This window comes from Cnephaeus nilssonii, assembly GCF_951640355.1.
Source record: "Cnephaeus nilssonii genome assembly, chromosome: 7".
NCBI classification, from domain to species: domain Eukaryota; kingdom Metazoa; phylum Chordata; class Mammalia; order Chiroptera; family Vespertilionidae; genus Cnephaeus; species Cnephaeus nilssonii.
This window is the reverse complement of record NC_137078.1, coordinates 18,078,147-18,089,775: the sequence shown is the minus strand read 5'-3', so window position 1 is coordinate 18,089,775 and position 11,629 is coordinate 18,078,147. Positions and strand designations below refer to the sequence as shown.

At 42.3% G+C, this 11,629-nt stretch overlaps 1 pseudogene across 1 annotated transcript; it reads right to left on the bottom strand.

The window, feature by feature from the left end:
* Positions 1-6,238: 6,238 nt before the first annotated feature.
* Positions 6,239-7,512, bottom strand: LOC307102751 (nuclear prelamin A recognition factor-like; annotated as a pseudogene). The gene has a single exon. The product of its transcript is annotated as a nuclear prelamin A recognition factor-like (transcript).
* Positions 7,513-11,629: the final 4,117 nt, after the last annotated feature.

The following is an 11,629-nucleotide window of genomic DNA, read 5'->3' as shown; positions in this document are numbered from 1 at the left end:
TTTATTTTATTTCAGAGAGGAAGGGAGAGGGAGAGAGAGATAGAAATATCAATGATGAGAGAGAATCATTGGTCAGCTACCTCCTGCATGCCCCCTATTGGGGTTTGAGGTCAATACCTGAGCATGTGTCCCCACCAAGAGTAGAACTTTGACTTCCTGGTTCATGGGTCAATGTTCAACCACTGAGCAACACTGGTCAGGTCAATGCTCAGCATTTATGAAATGTTCCTATATTTCCTTCCTTTTTTTTTTTTTTTTTTTTACAATTCTAAGTGCCTCCATTAATCATGGATTCTTCTACCAGAGAAGGAACACAGCTGAGATAAGACTAATGGCAGAGAAGGCAATAGTGTATACTGATATAGAGTCAATGCATTTTATTTTATTTTAATCCTCACCCAAAGATATGAAGATATGTTTTAATTGATTTGAGAGAGAGAGAGAGAGAGAAACATAGGTTGGTTGCCTCCTCTATGTACCCCGACCAGGATCAAACCCAAAACCTAGGTATGACTGGGAATGGAGTCCATGAACTTTCTTCTTTTCTTTCTCTTTCTTCCTCTTCTTCTTCTTTTTTTTTTTTTTTTTTTTTTTTTTAATGTATGAGATGACTCTGAGTAACCTGGCCAGGGAGGGCTAGGGTCAATGTATTTTAAAGATAACAAACTTATTAATATCTTACACATCAAATTATGCTAATAAGTCCCTAAGTCAAAGGGGAAAATTATATACATTTAGAAACTGCTGAGCACACAAATCTCTACGTTCTTATTACTTTCCGACCATTTTCATTTAATATTATTTTAAAATAAAATCCTGAAAGATTCTTTATCTCTCCTTACCTTGATTTACTTATTCAATATAATGTATTTATTCAACAAATAGATATTGAATAATTTGAAATCTGGGTGACAAAAATTTTGGGAGAAGAACATACAACAAGAATTCCAATATTGGAGGCCTATGCCTAAAATAAAATTGGATTATTTATGAGGCACAGTGCAACTTCAGTAGACAATGACCTTCCAAAGTAAACATTTAAAAGATATGCTTTACCTGTTAAATTCAGAATAAATAAATTTAACTAAATCTATGCAATGTGCTACTATAAATTTTACTAATAATTCATGCTCTTCAAATTTGTTGAGTGAAATGTAACTGTGTGTGTGTTTTTTGTGATATAAAGATGAGACTGTAGCAGATTTTGTAGTCTTATAGTTTACATATTTTTTATTTATTTGAAAAAAATACAAACATTGTCAGCAATAAAACATATTGAATAGGATGACTGAATTCTCAAGAAGGCAATGCAGAGTCTATTGTGACTGAGAAGAGATCTTGACAGATGCTTACAAATTCTATCAAATGCCTGTTCCTAGGACAGGTTCAGTTACCTGAACAAATGTATAAATGTTTCATGTTTTGGATTAAATTAAAAAAATATGTTCTATGTTTAATAACACATTTTGGAACTTCAAATACAATCTTAAAAGCTCTACTCATAGTTACCTGTCTATTACAGTATTTATTAAATAATTGGCAGGATTTAAAATGATTATTGATTACTTGGCATTCATTGCATGGAGTGATCAATGAAAAATAAAAATCCATGACATAGACATACATTGAAAATCACTGACAGGCAAATTTTAGAAAATATATTTAACACAACACACCTAGATGAACCTTGTGGAAATGTTTACCTTATGAATGTATATTCAATTGTGTACTAAGTACACAATTAATCTCAAAAGGTTAAATCCATTATATACTTAACTTCATTTAATCTTCATGCTGACCTACAAATTCAGTATTATATCTATAGTACATAGAGAAATAAACTTAAGCAACAAAATGTCATCCAGAAAGAAAACTTTGGGACAAAAACCCTTTATTAAGTGTCTCTGACACCAAGAATAATATTTATTTTATCATGGGAAGTAGATAGGGTCATTGTACTGCTGTTATCTATTCTTTGTAAGTGAGGTATATGAGTTTTTTGTCTCTTCTAAAAATTATAAGATTCTAAGGAAGAAAGCAGTGTATCTTCAAAATTTCCTAACAAGTCATTTTATAGAAATGTTGTTTTTAATTGCACATATTTCTGTAAATAGGACAAAAAATTTTCTTTGTTTTTTGAATAAGTGCAGTAAGTTTAGGGCCCTTAATTTTAACCTGAGCATGGTTTCTTTGGCCATTTGGACTCCTGTGACAAAATATCAAAGACCAAGTGGCTTACAAACAACAGAAAATGTATTGCTCACAGTTCTGGAGGCTGGAAATTTGAGATCCAGGTTCCAGCATGATCAGGTGACAGTTCTTCCCTGGGTGCCAGACTTCTCATTGTATCTGCATATGGCAGGAGGGGCCAAGGATCATTCTGAGCTTCTTTTTAAGGGCACTAATCCTACTCATGATGGTGCCACCCTTGACCTAAACACTCTGAATGGCTGCACCTTCTATTATCATCACTTAGACATTAAAGTTTCAATATATGAATTTTGGGAGGACACAAATATTCAGGCCACAGCAAGAATGCCCACCAGGTTATGTTGGCAGAGCTGAGATGCCCAGAGTCTTGCTATTCTACTTCCTAGATCACTCATACACTGGAATATTTCTGTATTGAGAGAAAAGAGAGCTCCAGATACAATAACTTGGCATTACTGGATACTAAATTTGGTAGCAACAGATGTCGTCTTGGCTGATTTCTGTCTCCCGGAGGCCAGTAATTTTCACCTTGTGTGATAATAAGTCATGTTGGGTGAGAAAGGTGAGACATCCTTTATTTTAAAAAAGGAAGATTGAGGGGAAAGGGTTGGGGAATGGGTGAAAAGGTGAAGGGATTAAGAAATACAAACTGATAATTATAAAATGGTCATGGGATGTAAAATACAGCATAGGGGATAGTCAATAACATTGTAATAACTATATGTGGTGCCAGCTGGGTACTTGAAATATCAGAGGGACCACTTTATAAAGTATATGATTGTCTCACCAATATACTGTACACCTGAAGCTAATACTAAATAATACTGAATGTAAACTGTAATTGCAAAATTAAAAAAAAAAGAGGAAAAAAAAAGACACGTTGAAATACTCAAACTGCTGGAAAGTGCCAGCCTTCAGGAAATCTGCTCTGCATACAATGAATTTGTGTCTTAACTATTTTAAGACTTGAGGAAGGTAACAGATGACAACTTGATTAAAATATTTTCCCCCAATGAAAACAATTCTTTATTATCCTATATAATCCTATCTAATAAAAGAGAAACATGCAAATTGACCATACCTCCACTACGCTCACAAACCATGCCCAAGAGCCAATCAGGAGCGAGTATGAAAATTAACCCAACCAAGATGGCGGTGGCCACGGAGCTGGAGAGAGCAGGAGGCTTGGGTTGCCCCCGGCAATGGAGGAAGCCAAGCTTCCCGCCCGCCCTGGCCGGCCCTGGCCTCCGCTCAAGGATACAAAGTTTCAATTATAGAAGATAAATAAATCCAAGATACCTGCTTCCAGTCGGCCCTAGCCTCTGCTCAAGGAGGCGCTGAAAAAAAAAAAAAGAAAAAAAGGAGGGGCTAGGAGCCTGGGTCACCAGGGGTTGTGGCCAGCCTGCAAACAGCCATCAGCTCCTCACCCAGGCTGGCCAGGCACCCCAGTGGGGACCCCCACCCTGAAGGGGGTATGGCCAGCTTGAAAACATCCCTCAGCCCCTCACCCAGGCTGGCCATGCCCCCCAGCGGGTACCCTCACACAATGGGGGCATGGCCGGCCTGCAAACCACCACAGGGCCCTCACCCAGGCCGCCCCACGCCCAAAGGGAACCCCCACCCTGATCCGGGACACCCTTCACAGCAAACCAGCCGGGCCCCACCCGTGCACCAGGCCTCTATCTATACTAATAAAAGAGTAATATGCTAATTAGATTGGGAGACCTTCCAGGAGACTTTTCAGACGTTCTGGACAAAGCCATGGTGGCGGGGCTGAGGTAGAGGCAGTTAGAGACCAAGAAGGGAGGGCAGTTGTGGGTGATCAAGCTGGTGGGTGGCGGGGCCATTGGGGGTAAGCAGACCAACAGGGGGGTCAGTTAGGGGCAAGCAGGACCTCAGTGGGGGTCAGTTGGAGGTGATCAGGACAGCAGGGGGAGGCAGTTGGGGGCAAGCAGGCCAGTGGGGAGGGATAGTGAGGGTGAGCAGGCCAACAGTGGGGGGCAGTTGGGGGTGAGCACACTGGCACAGGGGGCAGTTGGGGGTGATCAGGCTGGCGGGGGGTCATTTGGGAACAAGCAGGCCAGTGACGGGAGCATTTGGGGGTGAGCAGGCCATCAGGCAGAGTGGTTAGGGACAATCAGGCAGGCAGGCAGGCAGGTGAGTGGTTAGGAGCCAGCAGTCCTGGATTGCGAGAGGGATGTCCAACTGCCGGTTTAGGGAAATTAACTTTATAACATAGAAAACTAGTGGACACTATAATAATCCAGTCTTCAAACATTAGTTCCCTCATATTTGGACAAATTAAGAGCATGCACCTTCTAGTAAAACAAACTGAGAAGAAGAAAACCTTTGTGATATTCCTATCAAAAATGCATCTTCTGAATTCAATTATGAGGAAACATTAGGAAAACCCCAGTTAAAGGACATACTACAAAATAAGAAGCCCAAAGACAGAGAAAATACTCCATATTAAAGATGATTAAAGAGACACTATTAAACTAAATGCAATGCATAATCATGGCTTTGATGAACTGGTGAAAAAAAATAATGATAAAGTACATAGTAATTGAAATGACTGATAGTATTTGAATATGGACTGTAAATTAGACAAAAGTAGTACAGGGATAGGCAAAAGTAGGTCGTTTATAGTTGTGAGTATGCAAAACAGTTTATTCTTTTCTTATTTATTAATTACTATATTGTTTATTTGTATTATTTGTCTTATTATTATTATTTCATAGCCTTACTTATAATTTACTAGAGGCGTGGTGCATGAAATTCATGCACTGGGAGGTGGGAGGTCCCTGAGCCCGACCTGCACCCTCTTGCAGTCCAGAACCCCTCAGGGGATGTCCGCCTGCCGGCTTAGGCTTGTTCCCCATGAGGAATGGGCCTAAGCTGACATTTGGAAATCCCTCTCAAGTCTGGGACCCCTCGCTCCTTACCACCCACCTGCTCGCTGCTCCTTACCACTCAGCTCGCTGATCCTTAGCACTGCTACAGAGGCAGGAGAGGCTCCCGCCACCGCCACTGTGCTCGCCAGCGTGAGCCCTATCTTTCTGTGTAGTTGTCTGTGGGCCAACTTCTCTCTTCCTTCTCACTTAGGGCGAGCAGCATGTGAGGGCAAAGCATGCTGTCATGGAACACAGAGGGCTGCCTGGAGCTGTGGGCAGTGGCCAGGCACACAGGGTGAGAGGTGGACACAGAGGATGCTATCTCACCCAATTGTGGGGCGGGCTGGCCGGCCTTCATCTGCCTGACCCCACCCAGGGAGGGACCGAGCAGGGTGTCCGCCTCTCCATTCTCCATCCTTCCATCTGTGACACCTGTCACCCTTGCCAGGCCTGCCCCAAAGAGAGTTCAACTCAATCCCTGAATGTAAAAGGGCACGGGGGGTGAGGGGGGGAATTCACTCCAGTGCCCCCTGATTCCCAGTAATAGGACCTGGTCTCAGGACGGTGGCCACAGCTGCAGAACATAGATCTGTTTCAAGAAAAGTTGGGAATGCAGACTTTCGTATGAGCCCCTATTCCAAAAGGTGGCAGTTTATTCACATTGTGGCAAAGACACCTTCAAGAGTAACATAAGTGGGTAAAGTCAGGGCCAAGCCAGGGCATTTCCTCATCCAATCTCTCTGAGGCGCATGGGCAGAACCTCAGCTCTTCGCAGGACACTTCTGGGTTTGTTTGTTTTTAAGCCTAAAGGACAGTAGTCTGTCTCCATTCTTGTTCTTTGGGATTTTTTTCATCGTCAGATAAAAGGATACGTACATTGGGGCAATCCTCTCGAGATACAATATTCCAGTTGCACCCATGTGAGGACGACAGCGCCCCTCAAACGGAGGAAACCGACAGATGGGGAGCAGGGAATTCTGAAAACCAAAGCGATGACAGAGATGCTAAGCCTTTCCTTCACGTGTCTGACACCCCTCTTCAGGCGTCCTGCAGGCCGGGCGTCTGCTGGACCTTTACCACTTGATGTCCTGGCAGGCTGCCCCTGGGCCCTGCTAGGTAGTGTGCAGGGCATCCTAGGCCCAGGGGGAGTCGCACCCGCCCCCCCGCCCCAGCCACTCCTGGTACAGCTCCTGCACATGGGCGCTGGTCCTCGGGGGCCACACCGGGATGGCAACATAGATGCCTTCCATCTGCCACAGCAGTGCCCTGTCTGCAAACCTATCCTCCGCCTGGGCCTGGCCCCTGTGGCTTAGGCACCCCCAGTGCAGGCCAGCACCTCCACGAAGTGGCAGGGGAGCTTGCCCCTCTACAGCTTCAGGGCCACTTCTGGATGTTCCGCCGTAGTAGCCTCAAAGCGTAGCAGAACCTCTCCGTCCCTTTCAAGGGTGACCTCCTGGAAGTCTTTGCTCCTCAGGGTGCAGTAGGTGAACACTCACACATCCTCACTGAATAGCTCCTTGGCCGTGTGCCTGAGGATGTGCACCAGGTTCCCGTCGGAGCTGGCACCCTCATGGAGCCTCACCTCCTTCTCCTTCACGTCTCCAAACAGAGTGTCCACAGCGGCATCATTTGAGGGGAGGTCACTTTGCTCCATTATCTGGACAATTTCACCTGAGGTTAACACGCAGTCAGCACCCTGGAAACTATGTAAAGCTGTGGGAACATCTTCTCAAAGGGCCTCCAGTTTCTTGTCATAACACAGGGCCACGATGATGTGGAAAATCTTGTCTGGGGACAGGTTCTGCCGTCTGCTTAAATAATCCTTCACCGAGAGCCCATGATCTGCTGGGGAGACTTGGCCTGCAGAGGTGGGGGTGATGGGGTGACCCAGCACACGCTCTGCATATTGGTCCCAGCCGGGGCAGGCGGAGGTCAGCATGGGTAGCCGGGGCTCTTCCTCACGGTGCTGGCAGTACCGACGCACAGATTCCTTCTGACTCTCCAGGATGCTGAAGTCCGCAGCTATCTTCATGTCAAAGACAGTGCGCCCCAGGGCTTTTGAGGAAGCTGCAGAGCCTTCTGGATGCATCAGAGACACTGAGGCTGAATTTAGCAGCAAAATACGGCAGAGACTGAGGACACATGGACACTGCCAGCACCTTGTTAAGGTTCAGAACACGGAAGTCCTTGGTGTTCCATTGAGAAACTTGGACTCCTTCCTCTGCAGTCACACAACTGTCACACGCCAGGCAGTCACTCAGGAATATCTTGGCATCGGCCAGCTTATGGAATTCTCCCTTCTCTCTGTTCTCCTGAGCCAGACTCCGGACGTTGACTGCGGCATTCTCTTGGTCATCGGTTTTTGTTTTTTACTACATTCCTTCCGTGTGCAGTGATCACACTTCATCTGGAGCAGGGCGGGTGGGGGCCGGCTCGAGTGACCTGGAGGAAGCACGGGGAGAGCAGTCAGTCACCGCTGGTCACCCCTGGTCCTGCTGGCGGTCTCCTTTCTTCCTTGTGGAGCGTCTAGGGAGGGGAAGCGGCCGCAGTGCCCGAGGCTGAGTTCCAGGAGGCCAGCAGCGCTGTCAGGATCGTGCCGGTGGCACTGGTCCATTGGTGCCTGTCCTGTCCTCTGGAGATTGTACCTGCAGGACTACTAAGGAAGCCAGTCCCCAGTTCTGCCCCGCCTCCACCACCGATTGATTGGGAGTCTGAGGGCCGGGAGGAGGGACCAGGAGGCCTGCCTTCCAGCTGCTCACCAGTCCCCACAGCGCCACTCACTCCGGTTCCCTGTTAGCCATCCCCTGATCAATGGAGCCTGAGGGCCGGGGGATGGGCAGGTCATCCATTTGGTCGTTATGGACCCTGGCTCTTTATATAGAGAGAGATATTTAAGGTAATGATGAATAGATATTTAACCTACTTTTGCTCACCCCTGTATATCATTGTTCAATTTCCTGATATTGATAATTGTACTATGGTTATATCATAGAATGTTCTTTGTCCTTAAGAAATGCAGACTGAACAATTTATAGGTAAAGGGACTTGCTTTTTTTCAATTTGCTCACCTTGTTCAGAAAAATAGGTATCTATCCAGCTATCATCATCATGTCTCATCTATCTTGCTAGTATATCCAGAGACATTAGAAGAGTGAAAGAGAATGACAAAGCAAATGCGGCAAAATGTAAACCAATAGTGAATATTAATAGTGAATGATAAAGGATATACAAAAGTTCATTTATGGATTCTTGAAACTTTTCTGTAATTTTGAAATAACATCAAAACAGAAGGTTATGTAAATGATATAAAGTGGCTTAAACTGTCTGTACAATGTAGGTGGCATTCTTTCATGCAAATATTAACAAAGTCATTTGCTTTTTGTTTTTTAAACCAGTGTTCTTTGCTCATGAGTTTGAAGGGAGAGCTTTTCATTTCTTTCAGCCCTAATGTTAACTATATGTCTACTTTCATCTATGGGTAAATGCGCCATTTGATTAAAGGCTTATTTTCCATGTCCGTATCCTATTGTATGTGTAAACAGAATCCTTTCTCCATCAGTAACTTAATGACATGCAGACTTCAAAATTCAAGTATCAGACACATGTTTAATTGGATTTTTCAAAACAAAAAGAAAAACAACCCCAGAAAGCTTTATAAAAGTAAATACTTGTGAAAATTCTTTGAATAGTAAATATAGACTGATACATGTAAAAATCACATGAAACTCTCAATTTTCTAGTAAAAGGTAAATAACTAAAAATGACCACAAAAATACAGAACAATAAAATAGGGAGGCCAGATGGTTTTCTGGGACAACTTTATCAAAAATTCAAGAAAGAGATAATATCTAACTTATGAACTCTGTTTCAAAGAGTAGGAGAAGAAAGACTTGGAAATCTCTAACGTATGATCCAAGATAGTCTCAGTATCAAACCCAGCTCAGGACACAGTACAAGGAATGCAGTCACTAATTTACTTTATAAACATACATAGATTAAATTAAACAACAATGTAGAAAAATAATTATAAGTGAATTTGGAATATTAGAAATGTTCTAGCCCCTGATCTCTTCACTGGGAGGTAATTAATTACATGGCTGTATGCATACCTAAAATTGCATCCAGTTGTATACTTAAGATTTATGCATCTACCTGCATGAAACACTATAACTCAATAAGAAAGTTTTTCAACGTTAGTGTGGATGAAGTGAGTGGTATAACACCTTTGCTAGTGTAACCACTTAATTTTATGATGTTTTAATATACATTTTCTCATTTTAGTTGTTTCATGGGATTTGAAAAAGGTTTTATCCCATTTCCTCACGAGTTCCTGTTAAAACCCATTTAACCTTTGCTCACAGGCATTAAATAGTCTAAATATACAATCCTAATTGCAGATGTTGAAAGACTGTGAATAAAAAAATCAAAAGGATGAAAGATGTTTCTTTAGTTTGTGTAAATGGCATTTTTGGTTTCCCCAAACTTTATTTTCCCTTCGAATTTCCAGTCTTTTATAACAGGCTGTATGGCATGGCAGTCTTCCAATGCACTTAAAAAGCTCAGAGGAGCCATTCAATGTATATTAATCTACTGTGAAAACAAATATCGTGAGTGCTTGCTCTCCTGCAGTCTCAGCCATTAACGTTGGTGGTTGGTATTGATGGCATGTTCTGTGCACTGCCAGCGCAAAGACTTGTGGAAGGAAACTCTCCCTAAACATTTCAACAGCTTTTGTTGTTTTTTTCTCCTGGTCTTGTGCACAGGATACATTTGATATCGGTTACCTTCTCCTCAGTTGCAAATCTTGTCTTCATTCCTCAACTGATAGAGGACAACTACTATAAACCAACAAATGGTAGTTCTTCTTGATTTATGCAGCTAGACCCTAGGATCTGGTAACACCAGAGATTATCTTCATGGTTGGAATGCATCACATAAAATGTAGTCAAACAAAGCAAAACATGCAGCTCTCTTTGCTTTCCAGCATTACATCTACTGTGATGTATTTTCTGAAAGCCACCCAAGTATAACTATTTATTTTAACTAAAGTAATCGAGATTAATGTCAGCAGCTATGACACACACTGTTTGCTAAAGAGCACATAGAACAATTGCTCAGGGCAACCTTCATTAAGAAATCAGATAAAATTAGTAAAACTGATTCCATTTCAAAACCCAGCAGCAGTTAAAATTGCCATTCAGGAGCTTCCAATTAACACAATTGGTCTTGTTCACAATCAGCTATTGTAATCTCATTAACTTATTATATTTAATCATCGTGATAACAGCACAGCAAAACTTATTTTATTTTGCATGGGTGGAGACTGGCCAAATTGGATGTAGCCTTTCTAATATTAAAAACACATAGGCTTTGGGGTTTTGGCATCTGGCCCACCCTTTTTTGGAATTATCCCCATCAAGGGTCAAATGCATACAGAGCCCCCTACTGTAGCAGTGAGAGGGCATTCTGGAAGCAGACATCTGATTGGGCGTTCACTGATGGGAAGATTAATTATCTAGCTGATACCGTGACTCAAATCATTTTGTAATGGTGTTTGGAGAATTGACAGTTTATGCAAGAGAGAAAGAGAGATTGAAGAGAAAGAAAAAAGGAGATAGAACTATCTGAGAACCTGTGTTTAACTACTGAACCTCTCTTTGTTTTACTACCTCATTATATAAATGTGTTCTGAAGATACTAATTGCAAAAGCACAACATCTTTTTGTCCTTTAGGTAGTAGCAATCTGCACGTATCTTAAAAAAATACTTATGTTTCATTGATACCAAATATTTCCTGCTGCATTGAGATTATATTCTATTGGTGGGAACTGGGGTGTAACAGCCAGCTACAGAAAGCAATAGGTTGCCTTATTTTCTGGCTGAAAATGCTGTGTGTTTTATGAACTGTCTCTATCTTGCACACCGGGAATGTTTTTGGTGTCTAAGGCCATAATAGGATTTCCCTAAATGATACAAAAGTACAAATATTCTAACCTTTCAGCTTGTAGAGGATACTTATTTTCCAGAAAGTTTTGACACCACATTTTACCATCAACTTGAAAGAATATTTGTTATTTAATTTTTACATTATGGATGCTTTCTGCAAAGGCACGAATAAAACGAATTGTGTTCTGTGAAAAGGAAAACAACAGAGGCAGTATGCCAGCATACATGCAAATCCTTGTTCTTGGCAGGACCCTGTACAACTGGGAAGATATGCAAAGGTAAACAGGCACAGAGAGCACACTGGGAAACCCAGAAATCCTTCTGTAATCTCAAAGCCCCAGTACGCTTTTTTTGAGTGGTTGACACTAATTCTATCTTTTAAAAACAGTCACTTAACTCCTGATACTATTTTAATGGCCATAAATAAATAAATGAGGAAAAGGGCCCTTATAAATCCCAGGAGAAAAAGTTAAATGAAAGTGAAAGATGGAGTCCTTCTGTGACTCTCATATTACCATACCTAAGCACTAAGAAGGTGAACGTTCATCATTATTAAAATCATTCAATTTGTGTCTTTA